Source organism: Theobroma cacao, chromosome 9 (assembly GCF_000208745.1).
Source record: "Theobroma cacao cultivar B97-61/B2 chromosome 9, Criollo_cocoa_genome_V2, whole genome shotgun sequence".
Taxonomy (NCBI): domain Eukaryota; kingdom Viridiplantae; phylum Streptophyta; class Magnoliopsida; order Malvales; family Malvaceae; genus Theobroma; species Theobroma cacao.
This window is the reverse complement of record NC_030858.1, coordinates 20,595,909-20,615,460: the sequence shown is the minus strand read 5'-3', so window position 1 is coordinate 20,615,460 and position 19,552 is coordinate 20,595,909. Positions and strand designations below refer to the sequence as shown.

General features: G+C 32.5%; 1 long non-coding RNA gene across 1 annotated transcript; it reads left to right on the top strand.

The window, feature by feature from the left end:
* On the top strand, window positions 17,349–18,955 carry LOC108663345. Its single transcript, XR_001929314.1, has 3 exons — window positions 17,349–17,389; window positions 17,922–18,044; window positions 18,916–18,955. It is a non-coding gene; the product is annotated as an uncharacterized LOC108663345 (long non-coding RNA).

Sequence of the window (19,552 nt, the reverse complement as noted above, 5' to 3'; positions counted from 1 at the left end):
AAATAAAAACAATCCCCCATTGATATTCAGCCCTCATGGTTCGACCAACAAGGAACCCTAGAGAAATTGAATATTTCTTTTGTGTTTTTGTTCATAACCATGCTTAACTATCCCTAAACACTAACATAGTCTAAAATCAAATTATTCAACAATAATTACCTCTTCCATACCCATTTTTCAGAATTGAATTCATCATGATAACTCAATATTGAACCATGGAAATCAAGAAGAAAAGCATGGGTAAGCTAGGTATCAAGGAGAATTAAAGAAATTCTAACTTACCTAGCTTGTTTCCTTGATTTTTTCACTTTTTCTTTGAATTTCCACTTAGGTTTTCTTGTTTTTCCCTTTGTTCTTCCTTTGTTCTTGTTATTGGTTGCCTAGGCAGAATATGGTGAGGGAATTGGGGATTTAATGGGCTGATTTCTATAGAAAATAATAAAATAATCAAGCATGCCATGTGTCACATGCTTATTCGCCCAATTTTTTTAACTTTTTGACTTTTTCTTCTTAATTTTCCACCACAAATATTCTGGTACTTATCCAATCCTACCACAATTAAAATCCCTTGGTCTTGACAAGTGTTGGGGTGAAAAATTTACTAATTTGCCCCCGAGGTGAAAAAATTACGATTTTACCCCTATACTCCGAAATATACTGGAATCACATTATTTCTACTTTTCAACCTCAAATAACACTAATACTGATCAATATTAACCAAATGGGGCAAAAATCGTTTCATAAAAATTCTCGTTTAGTCCTCTCGTGGTAAAATTACCATTTTACCTTTGTGCTTCAAAAATACCGGGAATCACAATTTTTCACTACTAAACATCATTTTATACTCCAATAATCATAATTATATCTCATATAATTATTCTTGGTCAAATGTGATCAAATTTTGGCTAAAAATCTCCATTTTATCATCAAATGGTAAAATAACCGTTTTATCCCTAATCGGTCAATTTTTCTGATGGACTCCAAACTGGACCTTGAACTCCGAATCACTATTCTAAGCCATTTTGTGGGTTTTAAAATTTTCAAATTCCTCTTAAAATTTCTATTTGAACTAGTTCAAGGCTCGATTTAACTTAGTTGTACCACTCGGTACAATACCGTCTTTTAATCGAGCTTGATAGGGTCTCACATTTGTGTCCTCCACTTGTTATAATTAATGCTAAAGATTAACATGTCATCTACATATAAACAAATGATGACACCTTTACCATTATGGAACTTACTATAGACACATTTGTCAGATTGCTTGATCTTGTAACCGTTAAGTAGCACAACTTCATCAAACTTTTGATGCTATTGATTAGGCGCTTGTTTTAATCCATATAAGGACTTTACAAGCTTAACCACTTTCCTTTCTTGACCAGAAAAGACAAACCCTTCATGTTGTTCCATATACACCTCTTCATCTAATTCACCATTTAGGAATTCTGTTTTAACATCCATATGGTGAATTACCATCTTATGTATAGATAAAAGTGCTATAAGCACTCTAATTGTAGCTATTCTTGCTACCGGTGCATATGTATCAAAATAATCAACACCTTCCTTTTGTTTAAAGCCTTTTGCCACTAGCTTTACTTGAAACTTATCTACAATTCCATTAACTTTCATTTTCTTTTTGAAAATCCATTTACAACCTATTGGCTTGGAACCTAGTGGAAGGTCTACCAACTTTCACGTTTTGTTTCCCATTATTGAGTGCATCTCATCTTGTACTGCTTCTCTCCAAAATGAAGCATCTAGAGACTTCATTACCTCCTCATAAGTTTGAGGATCACCTTCACCTTCTACATTAAAGAATTAAGGTAAGTATTCATATGTTTCTTCTCTTGTACCTTCTACTAAGTACATGAGGAAATCGGATCCATATGTCTTTGCTTTTTTAATTCTTTTACTTTTTCAAAGCTCACTAGTTTTCTCACCATTTCTAAAAGTTTATCACTTTTTGTTACTAGTTCTTTAGGTCTTGGAATTGAATTGAACTTTGCTTCATCAAAGATAATGTCTCTTGATTCTATAACTGTATTAATGGGATACAAATCATTGGGCTCTATCACCATGAAACGATATGCTTTACTGTGTTTAGCATATCTTATAAATATACATTCAATTCCTCTTTCATCCAATTTCATTTTCTTTGGTTTCAGAACTCTTACTATGGCTCAACATCCCTAAACTCTTAAATAATTACGGTTTGGCTTTTTTCCTTTCCATAGCTCATAAGGAGTAGTTTTATTCCTTTTGTTTGGGATTCTATTTAGTATATGACAAGCCGTTAATAACGCTGCGCTCCAAAATCCTTTTCCTAAACCTGAATTAGAAAGCAAAGTATTGACCATTTCCGTAAGAACTCGATTCTTACATTCCGCTACACCATTTTTTTTTGGTGTGTATAAAGTAGTAATCTCATAAATAATACCAGTAGATTCAAAATACTTGGGATCATAATATTGATCTCCTCTATCACTTCGTAAACATTTGATAAGCCATTCACAATGCAATTCAATTTCATTTTTATAAATCCTAAATTTCTCCATTACTTCATCTTTAGTATGCAATAAGTAAATATAGCAATATCTAGAAAAGTCATTTATAAATGTTACGAAGTATTTCTTTCCACCAATAGATGGAATACTATGCAAGTCACAAACATCAGAATGTATTAATGCAAGTAATTTGGAGTTTCTTTCTACCTTAGAAAATGAGCTTCTTGTGATTTTAGTAACCATGCATGTCTTGCACATATCATTATTTACATCAATGTTGGGTATTAACTTTAATTTAGCCATATCATGCATTATTCTATAATGAACATGACCTAATCTATTATGCCATAAATTATACAAAGTTGCTTTACTATCATGAACATTAAAAGAGGCATCAATATAAGTGGAACTAGTAATATTCTTATTAATATTAAGTTTGAACATGTTTTCACAAAAATATCCACTTCCCACATATTGTCCACTTTTTGTAAGGATGAACTTATCTACTTCAAATACTAATTTGAAGCCATACTTATTCAACAAATCACCTGACACAAGATTCTTTCTAACTTCTGGTACATAATAAACATTGCTTAGTACAAGTATTTTTCCAGAAGTAAACACAAGTTCCATGGTGCCTTTTCCTTTCACTTGTGTAGTGGAGGAATTTCCCATGTATAGCACGGTTCGATCATTAACTGCTTCTAAAGTCTTGAAGAAACTCTTGTCTTTGCATACATGATTAGTTGCACCAGTGGCAATCCATCATGCTCCATCATCTTGGAGAAGATTGACCTCAGAAACCATAGCCATAAATTTGTTATTGTTCACACCTTGTGTCTTATTTTTCAAAAGTTTACATTCTACCTTAAAGTGTCCAAGTTTTTTATAATGGAAACATGGCCCATTTTTGTTCCTTTTGATCTTATGACTTTTGTCATTCATGCCCACGGAATGTTTTCTTTTGTTGCATGAGACTGACTTGTTTGATAGTTTATGTTCCATCACATGGACCTTCGAAGTCTCAAGATTCTTTTCATTAGAATCCTTTTCTTTTTCATCTTGCTTTACTTATTCTTGTTTGCGATAATCTTCTTCTATTCAAAGATGATCACCAAGGTCTTCGAGAGACATTTATTTTTTTATGCTTTAGAGTTTTCTTAGTGTCTCTCCATAAAGGGGGAAACTTATCAATTATTGAAGATACCACAATAGCTTCGTCCATTTTAAGACCATATTGCTTAAAGTTTTTTAGAATTCGTTCAAGCTCATGCAATTGCTCCATAACAGAATGATTTCAACCATTTTGTAATTATTGAAATGATTAACCAGAAATTTTTTGCTACTTGCATCTTCAGCCATGTATCTTGCTTCCAATTTGTCCCAAAGTTGTTTTGCACTAGCTTCATTTTGGTACACATCGAAAAATGCATCTGACATTCCATTAAGAATGTGTACCATGCATATGTAGTCATCATTATCCCATTTTTGCCTCAAACGAGTTTGATCCACGGATTCTTCACCACCTTCTTTATTTGGTCTAGGTGTATCTAGAACATAAGGGACATTAAGAGTTGTAAGGAGGAAGCGCATCTTTTTCTGCCATCGAATAAAGTTTCCTTCTTCAAAGTGATTTAACTTGACAATGTTGGTAGCCATCTCTTTAAGTGAAGCCATTTTGAATACCACGAAAATAAGTCTTAAAATTATTGGTGAAAATGGGGTTGAGATGGAATTTAAGAACCAACAAAATTGGCTTCAAGGCGAGCCTTTCAATAGATGCTATCTTTAAGACTTATTTCACCCCACTACTCGGTATGCAAAGGAGAATAATGCGAATAGCCTTAGGGATACAATGAAGCCAATGTCTAACTTCGTCTTGCACTTTACGAGAATAGACCGCTAGATACACCCAAGGGTTTGCAAGTTGTTCGGCCTTAGAGCCTACTTTCGGCAGCAAGTAGATTATAAGGAATTTGGACACTTTTGTAGTTGATGGGAACTTAAGTGTTTATGTTAATAGAACACAACACCTTTCTTGCTCTTATTGTGTTTTTGATTTGATATGTCAAAATGGTTGGCAACAAGCCCTTTATATAGGCTTGCAAGTGTCTTTTCTTCAAGGACATAACCCTTTCATTAAGGCACCATTTTGTCTAAAAGATATATTCACATTTTGCAAGACACAACCTTTAGATAAAGATATTGTTTCAATAATCATCTTATGGAAAGACAATTATTCATTCCATAAAACATGATCTTTGAGTCATAGTTTGAAACAATAACTTTTCATATTTAAACTTTTGAGCTATGATGTTTTTCCAAAACCTTTGGATGTCATTTTACCAAGAGATATAACCATTCACATGAAAACCTACCTACAATCTAATAGTCACACTATGTCACTTTATGTGATAGAGCCTTTGAGCTAAGATAGCTTTTCATTATGTGACATAATCTTTAATTTTGAAAATACACCAACATAAATCAAGTTTGCAATTTTCTCCATCTTTCACTTTTTATCTTTATTGTATTTACTTGCAATTAAATATCAATTGAATTGTTAATGAACTTAATTTTTGTTTTTATGAAAGTTTATTTTGTAAAAAGTAATTTTGGAAATCCAATTCACCCCCACTCTTAGATTTTTAATTCTATTTGAGGTAACAATTAGTATTAGAATTTGGACTTTATTTTTGTAGGTTTAACCACCTTAGAGTGATCTTATTAGCTCAACAACTCTTGTTCCACTAAGGCATCAAAGTTTCTAGAAGTAAAGAAAATTTGGAAAAGAAACACCTCAAGGAAGAACCTTTAACAAGGATAGAAAGAGTGTAAAATCAAATAAAGAAGACCATGAAGTATATCTCATCACCATGGATTTAGTTCCAATCACTATTAGAGATGGATAATCAATTATAAAGTGTCCTCTCTTTTTAGAGAAAACTATTTTTATTAGAAAAATATAATAAAGCCATCTGTTCAAGTAGGGATTATGAAGCTTAAATGGTCTTTAGATATAAGACTTAGATAAACAAGTAATCAAGGAAGAAAGTGAATGGAATGTAAATGACATTTATTTGGCTCAACTTAATCGCAAGGCAATGAGCACACATTTTTCTACATCTGGTGTCAGTGAGTACAATAGAGTATTCATGTATGAGAGTGCTAAGGAAGTAAAAGATAAATTGAAGGTTACACATGAAAGAATAAATCAAGTGAAGGAATCCAAAATTGGGATGCTCACTTTTGATTATGAGCTCTTCCAAATGAAAGATGATGAAACAATTAACAAAATGTTAGATAAAGTCACCAACATTGTTAATGGCTTGAAGGTAGTTCGCAAGACATACCCAAATGTAGAATTGGTGAAAAAAAATGCTACATAGCTTGCCAAAATCATGAGAACCAAGGGTGATGACCATTAAGGAAGCTAAGAATCTAAATACTCTCACACTGAATGAGCTAATTGGCTTTTTTCTAACTCACGAGATTAAGCAAAACCATGAAAGTGAGAGAGAGAGTCTTCAAAAAGAGAAACCTTGCATTAAAGTCAACCATATAAAAAGAAAAAAAGATGGTTGAAGGAGCGATGAAGATGAAAAAATAGCTATGTTTGCCAAATAGCTTAATAAATTCATAAGAAAAGATTTTGTAATTTGTTATGAATGCAAAAAGCATGGATGCACCAAGTTTGAATGTTCAATATGAAAAAAGTATGAAACAAAGAAACTTAAGAAGAAGGCTATGGTGGCTACATGGAGTGATAGTGACACATCTGACAATGGTCATGAGGACGAGATGGCAAAACCTATGTCTCATGAATCTTTAAAAGCCTAAGGTAAGCTCTAATATCAATAACTTAAATTCTTATTCCTTTGATGAATTGCAAAATACTTTTGAGAAATTAGTTTTTGAATTTGAGAATATGTCTTTGAAATATAAGCAAAATGATTTTCAAGCTAAAAGTTGAATTTGAATCTCTAACTAAGACTAAATGTGAGTTAGAACGCACAATTAGGAACATGGAAAGTGAGGTTGTGGACTTAAAGAAAAAGAACAAAAATCTGCATAGTTCTTTTACTAAATTTTATGTTAATCAACAAAAACTAAATGACGTATTGGACATCCAAAAAGCCTTTTTTAAAAAAATGATAAAGGCTATAATGGCAATGAAAAAAAACTCATTTTAATAACTTTTTTGTCAAAGCTAATGACTCAAACGAAAAGTATAGCAAATGTATTTATTGTCATTAATTGGACCATTCAACATAATTTTTCCTTTGAGAATGTTACTCATAGAAGTAAAACTCACCAAGAGTGTGCTGGTTTCAATTACAAAAATGATGTGGATTCCAATATGAACAAAAAAATCATGAGTACTAACCCATAAGGACCCAAAGTGATTTGGTACCATAAATCAAAGGGTAAAAGACACTAACATACTTAAGTTTTAATCATAATTTACACGGGTCTATTAATTTTCAAAATAAACAGTATGCCCCAAAAAATATCTTCTGCTAAACATATAAGTCCAATCGTTAGTCAATTGTTAATATTTTCATTTGTTTGAAGATGTGGCAATATTGAAAGGATAATTTTACCCTTCATTAATTTTCAAATTTACCAAACTATAATTTTTCAAAAAAAAAAAAAATGTATCCTACCATTAGTTGGTCTGTTATCCTGTGGTCAGTCACCTTGCAATCGAATCTAGCTAGAGAATGCCAAATCCTGTTAGATCAGTGCTCCCTAAATTAGGGGAGCAACACAATTAGGAGCTCCCCTAATTTGGGGAGCATGATCAGGTACACTCCTTGATCCAGGGAGCACCTCTGGGGAGATGTGACTGAATTTGGTATTTTACGACCAAATCTGGCCACGGGGTGACCGGCTAGTGTAATGGAGCATCATCGGTCAGTCAAAGAGAAAAGAAAAGAGTAAAAAAAGAATAAAGGTATGTTTATAATTTTTTGTTTAATCATTAACACCGTTTACCCATTTAGGGCTAAGTGTTTAGTTTCAAAACTAATAAACCTGTGTGGAATTATGATTAAAACTTGAGGGTGTTAGTGTATTTTACCCTAAATCAAATGATTAATATCTCTTGTAAGTATGTTAGAGAACACAAGAATAAAGTTTTTTTTTTCTTGGAGATTGGAATGCTTTAGACACATTTTCTAGGATGGGTAATGTCTAAGAAATAAGTTTATATTTCTTTATTCTAATGAGAAGCATGGTTGCTTGTTCTTATTTTACTATTAGGTGCATAATTTTTTGCTAACTCTCCTTTGAGCTTTGTTGATATATCTTGATCTTACAAAATTGATTTAAATGATACATGTTATAATTCGCATAATCCTAAAAGAAGTATGAGGATAAAATTGAGTATTCATTTGTTTTTGCTCTTGAATGCTTGGTAACTTTGATATAAATATATCTCTATGATTGGTGAAATTGATTTCTACTTAATTTATTGAATTTATTTTACTTTAGTATAGAGAAAGTATAAGCTTAAACAGGACTTTGTACATGAAAAAAATTTAAAAGGGTATCTTCTACTTCATTTGTGCTTACACTTTTCTCTTTCTTTGTGAGTTTATTTTGAGCTATATTGGTATATCCACATTTATTAAGAGATTAGTTACATAGTTTCCAAGTTGTAATCTTGAGATATATCCATTCACTCTGTAAATTCCATTTTTCAACTTGGAATACCTTGCCTTAAATGTTGAATAAAATATAATATAAATTATACAATATGAATTTTATGGTTTTTTTTGTTATAAAGTTATACAATATGAATCATATATTTGTATAGATAAAAATTATTTTAATATAAAGCATTTACATTATTATTTTATTTTGTAATTACACCATCATAATTAATAAGAATTTACTAATATTGACTTTAATACAATTTTTAAGAATGTGAATAGTAATATCAAGTAAGATTCATGAAACTATGAATATATATATCTATGGTCAATTAATTTCAATACACTTGTCACAATGTGGAAATACTTCAATTATATAATTTATAAATAATCATAGTCAATAGATATGATATTTTTTAATTACATTAATATTTAGATTTGCTTAGTCAAGAAAAAAACATAAATATTTTTAAAAATTAAAAAAAATGTTTAGACTAGTAAAGAAATATTTTGACTAATTTAAATAAAATCAATTAATAGAATTTATTCATTAAAAATGGATGAAAGTAAGTTACCTTAGCACATAGATTTATGGCTTGATCCCAGTCAATGGGGGGATAAGGAAGCGTATAGAGTTCTCTTCTGAGTGACAAAACAAGTGAATTAATTGGCCTTACAAATTTCTTCTCGTATAAATATGACATTGCTAGATACACCATTGCTAAATAAATGTACTACAATTTAAAATTTATTGTAATTTAGTCGTATCTTATCTATTATATTAAGCATATTTTTATTTGATGTATTATCTATTTGTATTTGTATCAAATTATATTATAGCAATCATATTATAATTATTAGTTATACTTTATAGCGTAAACTGTTTTAAAAAATAAAAATGGACTTGAACAATATAATAAAAATGATAGAGGTGAATGAATGTAATAAATATTTTAACAAAAACAGGTAATTAGTAGTAGTTTTGATTTTCTTAGAAAAATCTACCTATCACAAGTAAATGTTTGATATGAATATATTTATTTGAAAGCTCTTCTGTTTTGCTTGTTCCTTTTCTTGTATTTTCTCATTTGGATTTATATCTCACTGCATGAAATATTTTGTGAGACCTTGATCTTTATAGACTCGTGGCTAGAAGTAGACGCGATATCACAAACTAGGAGTAATTTCGTCATTTCCTTAGTGAGCCCCTAGAAGTATGCTTTCAAACATTATTAAGGCCCAAGTAGGCCTAAGGCATAAATGAATGATGAAAATAAGGATAAAATGATGAAAAAAATAGAAATAATGATGATTTCTGAGGTAGGGGCAAAACGGTCATTTTTCATCTCGGGTCAACATTTTTAAGTTTTCATGAACTCGAGTACTTTTAGACTATTATGGACTTTGTCTCAATGTTAAAGGAGTAAAAGAGTGCATAAAGGAAAGGAGGAAGACAAGTGGCCTTGTTAAGGGCATTATTGTAAATTGTATGAAAATTGGATAGACTTTAACTATAAATATCTAATCTCCAGCAGCTTTTCTTTAGTTTTCCAGCAGCTTCTCTTCTTCTTCTTCCTCCTATCCTCCTCTCCATTCCATGTTTCTTTGCACCTTTCATGGAAGTATCCTTTGAAACCTTTAAAACTTCCCTAAATTAGCTTTATTTCTCATGTTTTTCTATACCCTTTCATAGGGTTTTTCATGCTTTTCTACTTTTACACCTCAACAGCCTTCAAAAGTCTTTCTTAAGTACATTCACTCACTAGTTGGACATGTAGAGAAAGAAGGAGTGATTTCCCTTATTAGCTTAGAAGAATTTTGAAAAGAAATTCAATTACAAATCCACCAAGGTGAGTGAAGTTGCATTTAAAATATTTTGGGAAATGTATTGGCATTTGGATGAAGCATGTGAATGATTTTTATTTGATTTTTCCTTAAAGATTATGCATGGGAACAATCCTTTATTAAAACGTTTTATATGGTGAGTGTGCAATATAATGAATCCTTGTGCTTCTATAGGATGATGATATATATATATATATGTTGTGTATCGATAGTTAATATTGTGTAATAAATATAACTGTGTGTGTGCGTGATGTGGGGGATGCACATGCTGATGATGACGGGTTCTGGAGTGTGGATGATGATATTGCCTGTGCGCGATGTAGGGGACGCACACGGCAGTATTAACTGTGCACGATGTGGGGGATGCACACGATGACTCTAGCTATATGCGTGATGTGAGGGTTACACATGAGCTGGGTGAGGCGGTGGTGGGATTGGTGTTTATATATATATTTATGTGATAGAAAATTCATGAATATGGTATATGGTTGTAATGTAAGTGAAATCTTGCATGTTGAACCTTGGAAATTGCTAAGTATTTTCAAGTTGATTTTGTCATTGTAGCAGAATGGCCTTTTCTTGATATAATGAGAATTTTTTTTCTTGGTGTTCTATTTCTCATTGCAGCGAGAAACTCTCGGGTTGGGAGGCTGGCTGCAGCTTGTAACTTGCTGCAGCGAGATGTCTACAGATGGTTTCGTTGCAACGAGAATTCATTCTCGTTGCAGCGGGAAACCTTCCGTCGTGCTTGCTACCTTGTTTGATTTCTGCCATATTTTCCACTTCTTTAACATCATAGTTGATCATGGACTTCCAACATCAAGGAATTAATTAATTAAGTTTGAAATGAGGGGTTTTAGTGAGAAACCCTCGGCCAACAGATGATTTGAGCCCAAATTTCGTTGCAGCGAGAATCTCTTTCCGTGCAGTGAGGATCAATCATTTCGCTTAACTTGCTTGAATGCTACTAAAGTTGTCACTCTTCAAATTCTTTGTTGTGCATGGATCATTCACCATCAAGTGATTAACCAATTAAAGGTTTAATGAGGGGTTTTAATAAGAACTAAACTAAATTGCATTGTATTTGAAAATAAGTGCATCATGATTTCTTTAAACTTTTCTTATCGTTTGCTTGTTCCCTTCCTTTGTTCACTCACTGGGTTTATACTCACTGTTTGATTTCATTAAACTTTTCTTATCGTTTGCTTGTTCCCTTCCTTTGTTCACTAACTGAGTTTATACCCACTGTTTTCAACTTCATGTTTTCAGATCAGGAGGCAGTCGGTAACTAGGTCGAGGTGTCCTTATAGATTCGTCTCCTTGGTAAGTATCTTGGCATTCAATAGTTGCACTTTTGCCCGAGTTTCTCTGCTGAAAGTCGAGTATCCCTTTTGTTGTGTATAGACAAACCCGATGTAAATTATTAAGATGTATGTTTTAGACAATATATGTATATTTTGATTGGTAATGCCACTATGAGTTGGCAATGGTTAGCATTATCTTGAATTGGAATCATGAAATGTGACTTTAGGAACTTTTGATGGAATGATGAACAGGTCAATAAATAGGCTTGCTTGGGCTTAGTGGGCTATGCCCATTGGGCCCATGCATCGGTCATGGCTCGAAAATTGGGTTGTGACATATTTGCTTTTTGATTTGTAGATCTTTGGTTGGCTTATCAAGGGAGTCATTTCTTTGCTAATACTTGGTAGGTGGAATCCAAGGCATCTAATAAAGGTTTCCCATCTTTTGTTGCATTACTTCGCTGAGTTTGAGTCATACTTTGTTTTGGTTAAATATATTTTGATAAATGTTTATACTTGGCCATTAGTTGGCATGATATATGTTGGTATATGAACTTGTGAGTTCTTTGGTTTTGATGGTTTTACACAGATACATGCATTTGGAAAATGTTATAAATTTTCAAAAGAAATATACTTTGAGCATAATTATATATGTATGCATACTTTTTGAGTTGAGGCACTTTCTCAAATGTCATGTTTAATTATCCGAATGGATTTGGTAGTGGAAGCTGCTTGGGTTTGTTTGTCCCTAAGGAGTTCTAGAGGGGTGAATAGCACTTTTGAAAATTGTTTTGAAGTCAACTCTTATGCTTAAAACTCTTTGTAAGATAAGAAAGAAAGATTAAAACTTGTTAAGATTAAAAGACACTAAGAAAACATAAAGGGAAGTGGATAGAACATAAGTATTTATATTGGTTTGGTCCCCTTGACCTACACCACTACCTTGATCTCCCAATCAAGGATTTTCAACCCAACTTTACTACACTAGTGGAATTAACAGCTTTCACCAAGCTTTTACAAGGTGAGCTTATAACCCATGCTCTAATTCCTTACAAATAACCTTAAAGTACTTCCTACACTCTAACTAAGAATTAAGAAGAAAAAGAAGTACACGTGATCATCTTTATTGATCTAAAAGGAATACAATCAAGCTCAAACATTTTGACAAAAATAAGAATGAGGAACAAGTGTGTAAGAAAAGGTTTTTTGGCTTTTTGCCCAAAATAAGATCTTAGGTGCTTCTCTCTCTTATTTGAACGTTAGATTTTGCAATTAGGGATAGTTTCTAGCTGTTGGGAACAAATCTGATGCTATTTTAGCTGTTATTTTATCTTCTAGCATTTAAATTCAAATAGGCAAACAATGTTCTGTTAACTAGTTAAAACTAGGTTCTAATCGATTAAGCTTTTTTTGACTTGCACTATATAACAACTCTATTTACTGTGTTAATTGGTTAAAAGAGACTCTAACTAATTAAAAACTCTCTATTTTAAAAGTTCTCTACCTAACAGACTTCCTTTAATTGGTTAACCTCCCTTTAACTGATTGAAACTTATCTCCCTTCATCTTTAATTGATTAAAATATGCTTTAACCAATTAAAAATTCTTTGAATTAAATTTCTTCATTTTGGCTCCCTTTAATGGTTATCTTCAATTTGGGTTTGGATTTTGACACTTGAGGGTACTTAAGGTCTTGTTCTTTTACCAATTAACCCAATTCCTTAACCAATTAGGTTGCTTCTGTTTTTACTTCCAATACCTTCTTAATCAATTAAGCCTGGTGCTATATGAATAAGGCTTTGCTATCTTGCTTCTATATAGCGCCCAATTATGCCTTAACTGGTTAAGGTTTCATGTTAATCAGTTAATAGTGTTCTGTATTTACTAATCACTTTCTTCTTTTTATCTTTAACTGATTAACCCATATTCAAATTTAGCAAGCATCTTGTCTTGCCTTTAATTAACAAATTTGTTAGAGGGATTAAAGTATATCTTGCACAGTTAAATAGTGAAGTTAGATATTAATAAATAAGAAATGTTTTGTTATCATCAAAAACATATGGAGTCAACATTCTCTCTCTTTTTTGATGATGACAAAACACTCTTAGATTAAGAGTGCAATGTCTTTAAAGTAATAAATTCTATGTGCAAATTTAAGGATTGCTCCCCCTAAGTATGTGCTCCTCCTTATTATATGCATTAAGAACAATAAGGAATCAAATTTTTCTTGCAAGTTTAATGGATATCTATGTACAAATATTGCTCAACTAAGTAGTAATCATAAAAATTCAAGATTGGCTTTTGATCACATAGATATAAACATTCAACAACAATGTCCTAAAAATATCCCTAAACTAGCAGTTCAAACATTTATCACTTAATCTAATAGCATAAAACATAAGTATTCAGTTCAACACAACACGAAATACAAAACATAAACCTTGTTCAACCTAATCTTAATTTGTCATTCTATTTTCCCCCTTTTTTGTCATCAATAAAAAAAAAGGTCATAAACTTGTATTTCCTTTAATCAGAGTTTGATGAAGACTTATTTACTAATGATTCATCAGTTCCTAGGTGAACAGATAAAGGATCAATATGAAGCAAATGAAGAGATTCAAGGTTAGATGATGAAGAAGATCTAGAGGATATGATTTCAGGGGATGCATGTTTGAAGGTTAGCTTGGCAATGGACTTAGCTATCTTGGAAAATTTCCTTCTTCCGAAGACTTTGGCCTTTGTAGCCATTGTTTTCCTACCTTGCCTAGAAGGTTTCTTAGAAACTGACCTAATAACTAGTACCTTGCTCTTGTCTTGAACTTATTGTCTTGCAATATTCTCTTTATCTTTTTGTGCTAATTGGGCTCTTACTCCATCCTTTTGCTTGCTCTTTGTTGGTTAGCTTCAACTTCTTTGACTAAATCAGCAATGAATTTTGTAACCTCTATCTCTTTAGACTCTACAGGAGATTTGTTGTTAGTTTTGGCTACCCCTTTTTCCATTTTGTTCTAATTTTCTTGTTCAACTTCCATCTATTTTTCTTTTTCTTATTTATGATCATTCTTCTCTGTTACTCCCTCACTTTCTTTTTCTTTCTCAATTCCTATATATGGTTTTGTTTCATTGGCTGCAAATTCATCATTACACTTGCTTTGATTTTCAGCATTTGCTTTGTCAGTTTCACCTTCAAGATCAGATGCATGTGTTTCAAACTACTCTGTGGCAGTTCTTTCACTTGAAACACTCTCAACTCTTGTTTGATTTGTAGGAAATTCAACTTCTTTTTCTTTGAGGACTAAATTCTCAAGTTTCTCTAGTCTTTTTTCAACTATCACAATTTTCTCAACTTGTTCAGTTAACTTTTCATCAATTCTCATTAGTAGGTTGAAATCATGTCATTTTGAATGGAGGGTTGATTGACTCTAAAGAAGGGAGTGGAAAGAGTCCCGATTTCTGAAAGGTGTACGGTACCTATAAGTGCTTTGACACACTCATTTCTCTTAAGTTTAGATCCCATCTTTTGTAAGCTTTTGAGAAAAATGCCTTGATATTTGCTCTTGGTCCAATCAGCCTGTAGTACCCTGTATTTTGATACGGTGGCTAATAAAGTTTACTGATGCCAATTGAGGTTAATTACCGAGTTAAAAAGGGTAATTCAGAAGTGAACCTGTGAAATCTCGATCTCTATAGACACATAACTAGAAGTAGACGTGATAATGCATACTAGGGGTAATTTCGTAATTTCTCTTGAAGAGCTCCTACAAGTGGGTTTTTTTTAAGCTATTAAGGTCTAAATAGGCCTAAGGAATGAATAAATGATGTTTATGATGGTAAATAAATGAAGAAGATAAAAATAATGATAATTTTCATGATAGGGGTAAAATGGTCATTTGCATCTCGGGTCTAAATTTTTATGTGTTTGTGAACCTAAGTATTTCTAGACTATTATGGACCTTACCCTAGATTCAAAAAAGTAAAAGGTTGCACAAAAGATGAGAGGAAGACAAAGTCACCATGTTAAGGGCATTTTGGTAATTTAAGTGAAAAATGGATAAACTTTAGATATAAATATCTAAAGCTCTAGCAATTTCCAGCAACTTCCAGCCATTTCTTCTTCCTTTCCCCTCTCACGTTTCTTCATCTCCATGGGAGCCTCCCTTAAAGCTTCCATAACTTTCTCTTTCTAGCTTCAATTTCATGCTTTTGAGCACTTTTTCATAGAACCTTTTGTGCTCTTTCACTCTTTCACCTTAAAACCCTTAAAAAGTCTTACTTCCATCTTTCCTTCACTAGCTGGACATGTAGAGAGAGAGAGAGAGAGTGAGTGATTTCCCTTGTTAGCTTGAAGAATTTTGAAAAAGAATTCAACTACAAAGACCATCAAGGTGAGTATAAGTTAGGGTTAAATTTCTTTAGTTTTTGATAATGGCTAACAATGGGGTTTGTGAGTGTTTTATCATTGAAGTTGTTTATTCACTCTTAGGGTGACTAGAGTAGTGTGAATAACTAACCATTTAATGGCAATTGGAAGCTAGTTAGGAATAACTAGTGGAACTTGATTAGGAAAAAGCTTTTGGATTATATTAATGCCAATTTGGGTTGGTTGTGATATTGTGTATGTATAGGTTCCAACAAGGCCTCACATGTCCATTTGGAGTATTAGTTGAGGTTAGAGTCAAGCAAAAGAATCAACAAGACTGGTGAGTGAACTTGCCTTTCAAAATTTCTTTGGAAAATGTAATGTATTTGAATGATTTTATCCAACTTTTCTTTAAAAATGTGTGCTAGGGAACAAGCCCTTGATAAAATGTTTTGATGTTGTGAAAAATGTGAAATGTGTAAAAGGATGAATCCATGTGCTTCTATATTATGTTGGTAGGTATATATATGAATATATGTTTTGTATTGATGAATAATGTTGTGTGATGATGTTGAAGTGTGCAAGTAGGGAGTGCACACATGATGATGATAGAGTGTGCGAGTAGGGAGTGCACTATAATACCCCGTACTTTGATATGGTGACTAATAAAGCTTACTGGATGCCAATTGAGGTTAATTATAATGTTTAGAAATGATGAAAGATGAAAGGAATAGTTTGGGATAAAATATTCTGCACACAAAGAAATAATAATAAAATAATGATATTTTTATCGGAGAAGAATTTGTGAGATAAAAAGTGATTCGGAAGTCAATTGAGGCATAATAAGGTATTTTTGGGTACTAAGGGGACAAGAGGAAATTTTTAGAATAAAATAATATTTTATTAATAAAATAATATTAAAATATTAATATTTTATTCAGTGTCAAAATTTTTCATGAAGGAGTATATGGTCAATCTAAGTGGGGGAGAAGAAGAATGAGAGAATTTTGGAGAAAAATGATGTTAATGGGGCTGCGTGTCTTTATTAAGTAAAGATAGTGCAGGTAAATAAATATTTTAAATATTATGGGGATACTACGTTGGAGTACAAACTTCATACGTTGTTTGTACATATGTAGAAGAAGATAATATAAGGAAATTGGAGTTAAATGAGTGTTGGGAGGACTAAATTAAAATGGAAAGAAACTTAAAGGGTAAAATGGTAATTTTGCATAAAGTTTGGTCAAAGCTTCCAAAAGAAGCTTTGACTCCCATCCTTATCAGCCCAAAATAGTCCTTATCCTCCCAGCAAGATATTTTCTTCTTCATTCTTGAAGCTTCCAACGCCATTCTTTCATTCTCCCATGGAAAGCTAATTTTCTTTCATTTTCTTTTCATTTCTTTTCTCTTCTTGCTTCATTCTTCTCCCAACTTCTTGTGCACCAAAGTTACAACTTCTAACCCCAATTTTCAGCACATATAAACTCTAGGAGAAGAAGAAACAAAAAGAGAGAAAGGTATAAAAAGCTTGGTTTTGGTGATTCAAGCAAGGAATGGTAAGAATTCTTGTTTTTGGCTTGAGTAGTTTTTGAAAATGAGTTAGTGACTTAGAAAAATCTCTTGTGGCAGCAAAGATTGGCTTGATTGGAGAAAAATTAATAACATGTAAGCCAATAAACCCATGGGTACATGAAGGACTCAAAGTGGAAAAAGAAAATGGTAAGCTTAACACTATGTTTTAAAGCCTACGGTTAGTTGAATATTGTGATGGAATTATGGTTGTTGAAAGGATCTATTTGCATAACCTAGTTAAAAATTGTTAAGATTGTATGGCATGTTGTTTGAAAGAAATAAAAAAGGAATATTGTGGATGGAAGATTGAGAAACAAAGTATTGAAAGTTAGATAGATAACGATGCGTGTAAACTAGGAAATAATAGAGTGAAAGTGAGAATAATTGTTGCTGCCATATATGTGGATTATGTGTGGAAATATAAGATGGATTTGGGTAAAAATTATTTAGAAAGGTTGAAGTAGGCATGTGACATCATAAATAAGTTGCCGGTGATATAATCTAAGGAATTTCGTAAGCAATGGATGTAAGTAATTTTGGTAAAAATGTATTAAGATGTGAGTTAATTAAAGATGGTTTCATGATAGGATGAAAATATAAATTTGAGTAAGGATTAATTGATTGAAGTGCTGCCCGTATACGTATGTAATTAAATATATTGAGTTCGTATTATTGCTAGAAAGTGCAAAGATAAAGTTAGAGAATTGTGGTGGCATGTCGGAGTAAATAACGAGTGACCGACAGTGAAAATAGTTAGAGACATCTCCAAACAAATAACGACTTAAAATCTCATTGTTGCCAGGTGAGTGACCTTGCATTAAAATGTCTTGGGATATACACGTTTATGTTTGATTAAATCCTCTAAAACGTTTTATTGGTTTTTCTTCAAAAGCTTGCATGGGAACAAGCCCTTATGAAATGTTTTTATGTTATGAAATGGATAGTGTGATGAATTCATAAGTTTCTGTATAATGATATATATATATATATACTATGTCATAAATGGTACCATTGTGTGACAAATGCAACCATGCATGTGCGAAGTGGGCAGTGCACATGCCAGTAATGATGCTGTCGTGATAGTTACAATTGTGCATGTGCGGAGTGGGCAGTGCACATGTCGACAATGATGATGTCGTGATAATTACAACAGTGCATGTGCGGAGTAGGCAGTGCACATGCCGGTAATGATGCTGTCATGAAAATTACAACAGTGCATGTGCGGAGTAGGCAGTGCACATGCCGGTGATGATGTACATGAGCTGGATGAGGTGTGGTGGTATATTAATTGATATATGCTTAAGCATATGTATATGCAATAGAAAGATTATGATTATAATATGTGATTATATGGCATGATAAATCTTGAAAATTTCCCATTTACATGTGAATTGATTTTATTGCAACAAGAACATTATGTTTATGCTGCCTTGCTTGGATCATTGCTGGAAATTTCCTCTCTTTCCGATTTCCTGCTAAATATGGTTCCTTCATTATGAAATGATTTAATAACTTGGGGTTGATGGAAGGATTTTAATAAGATCTTGAACTAGATTGCACTGTTTTCGAACTTAAGTGCATCATGATTTCTAAATCATTCCTTGTAATTGCTTGTTCCCTTTCTATGTTCACTCACTGAGTTTATAATTACATTTTTAAAATTCATGTTTTAGGTTTCTTGAGTTAAAGGTGTTTGGATCCTAGGACGAGGTGCTCCTCCCTATCCATTGCTCGATAGGCTTAACGTGGCACTAAATGTTAGCAACTGTGCCCAGAGTCACTCCCGCTGACGATCAAGGTTTAATCATGTGTATAAGAATACTTAGTGTGAAATACTAAGAATCATTTGTTAATCTATATATGAATATAATGGTTGATGATACCATTATGAATGCATGATTGGGTTTTATGAATTGTTTTCAAAGGAACGGTATTTGAACATTACGAATTTCGAATTCTAAAGGAATAGGGATTTATGTATAAGATCAATTTAGTAGGTTTGCTTGGGCTTTGTGGGCTGAGCCCATAGGTCCTTGCGTCGGTAATGGCCCAAGAATTTGGGATGTGACATGCACACATGATGATGTTGAAGTGTGCGAGTAGGGAGTGCACACATGGTGATGATATTGCATTGAGTTGAGTGTGGTGGGATGGTATGCATGATGATGTATGTATATAAAAATATATATATATTTTATAGAAAGTTTATGAAAATAATTGTGATTGTGTTGTGTGTTGGTATTGTTAATTGCTCCCAAATTGCTTTTCATTTCAACAAGAAAATGGCTTTTGATGTAGCAAGATCTATTT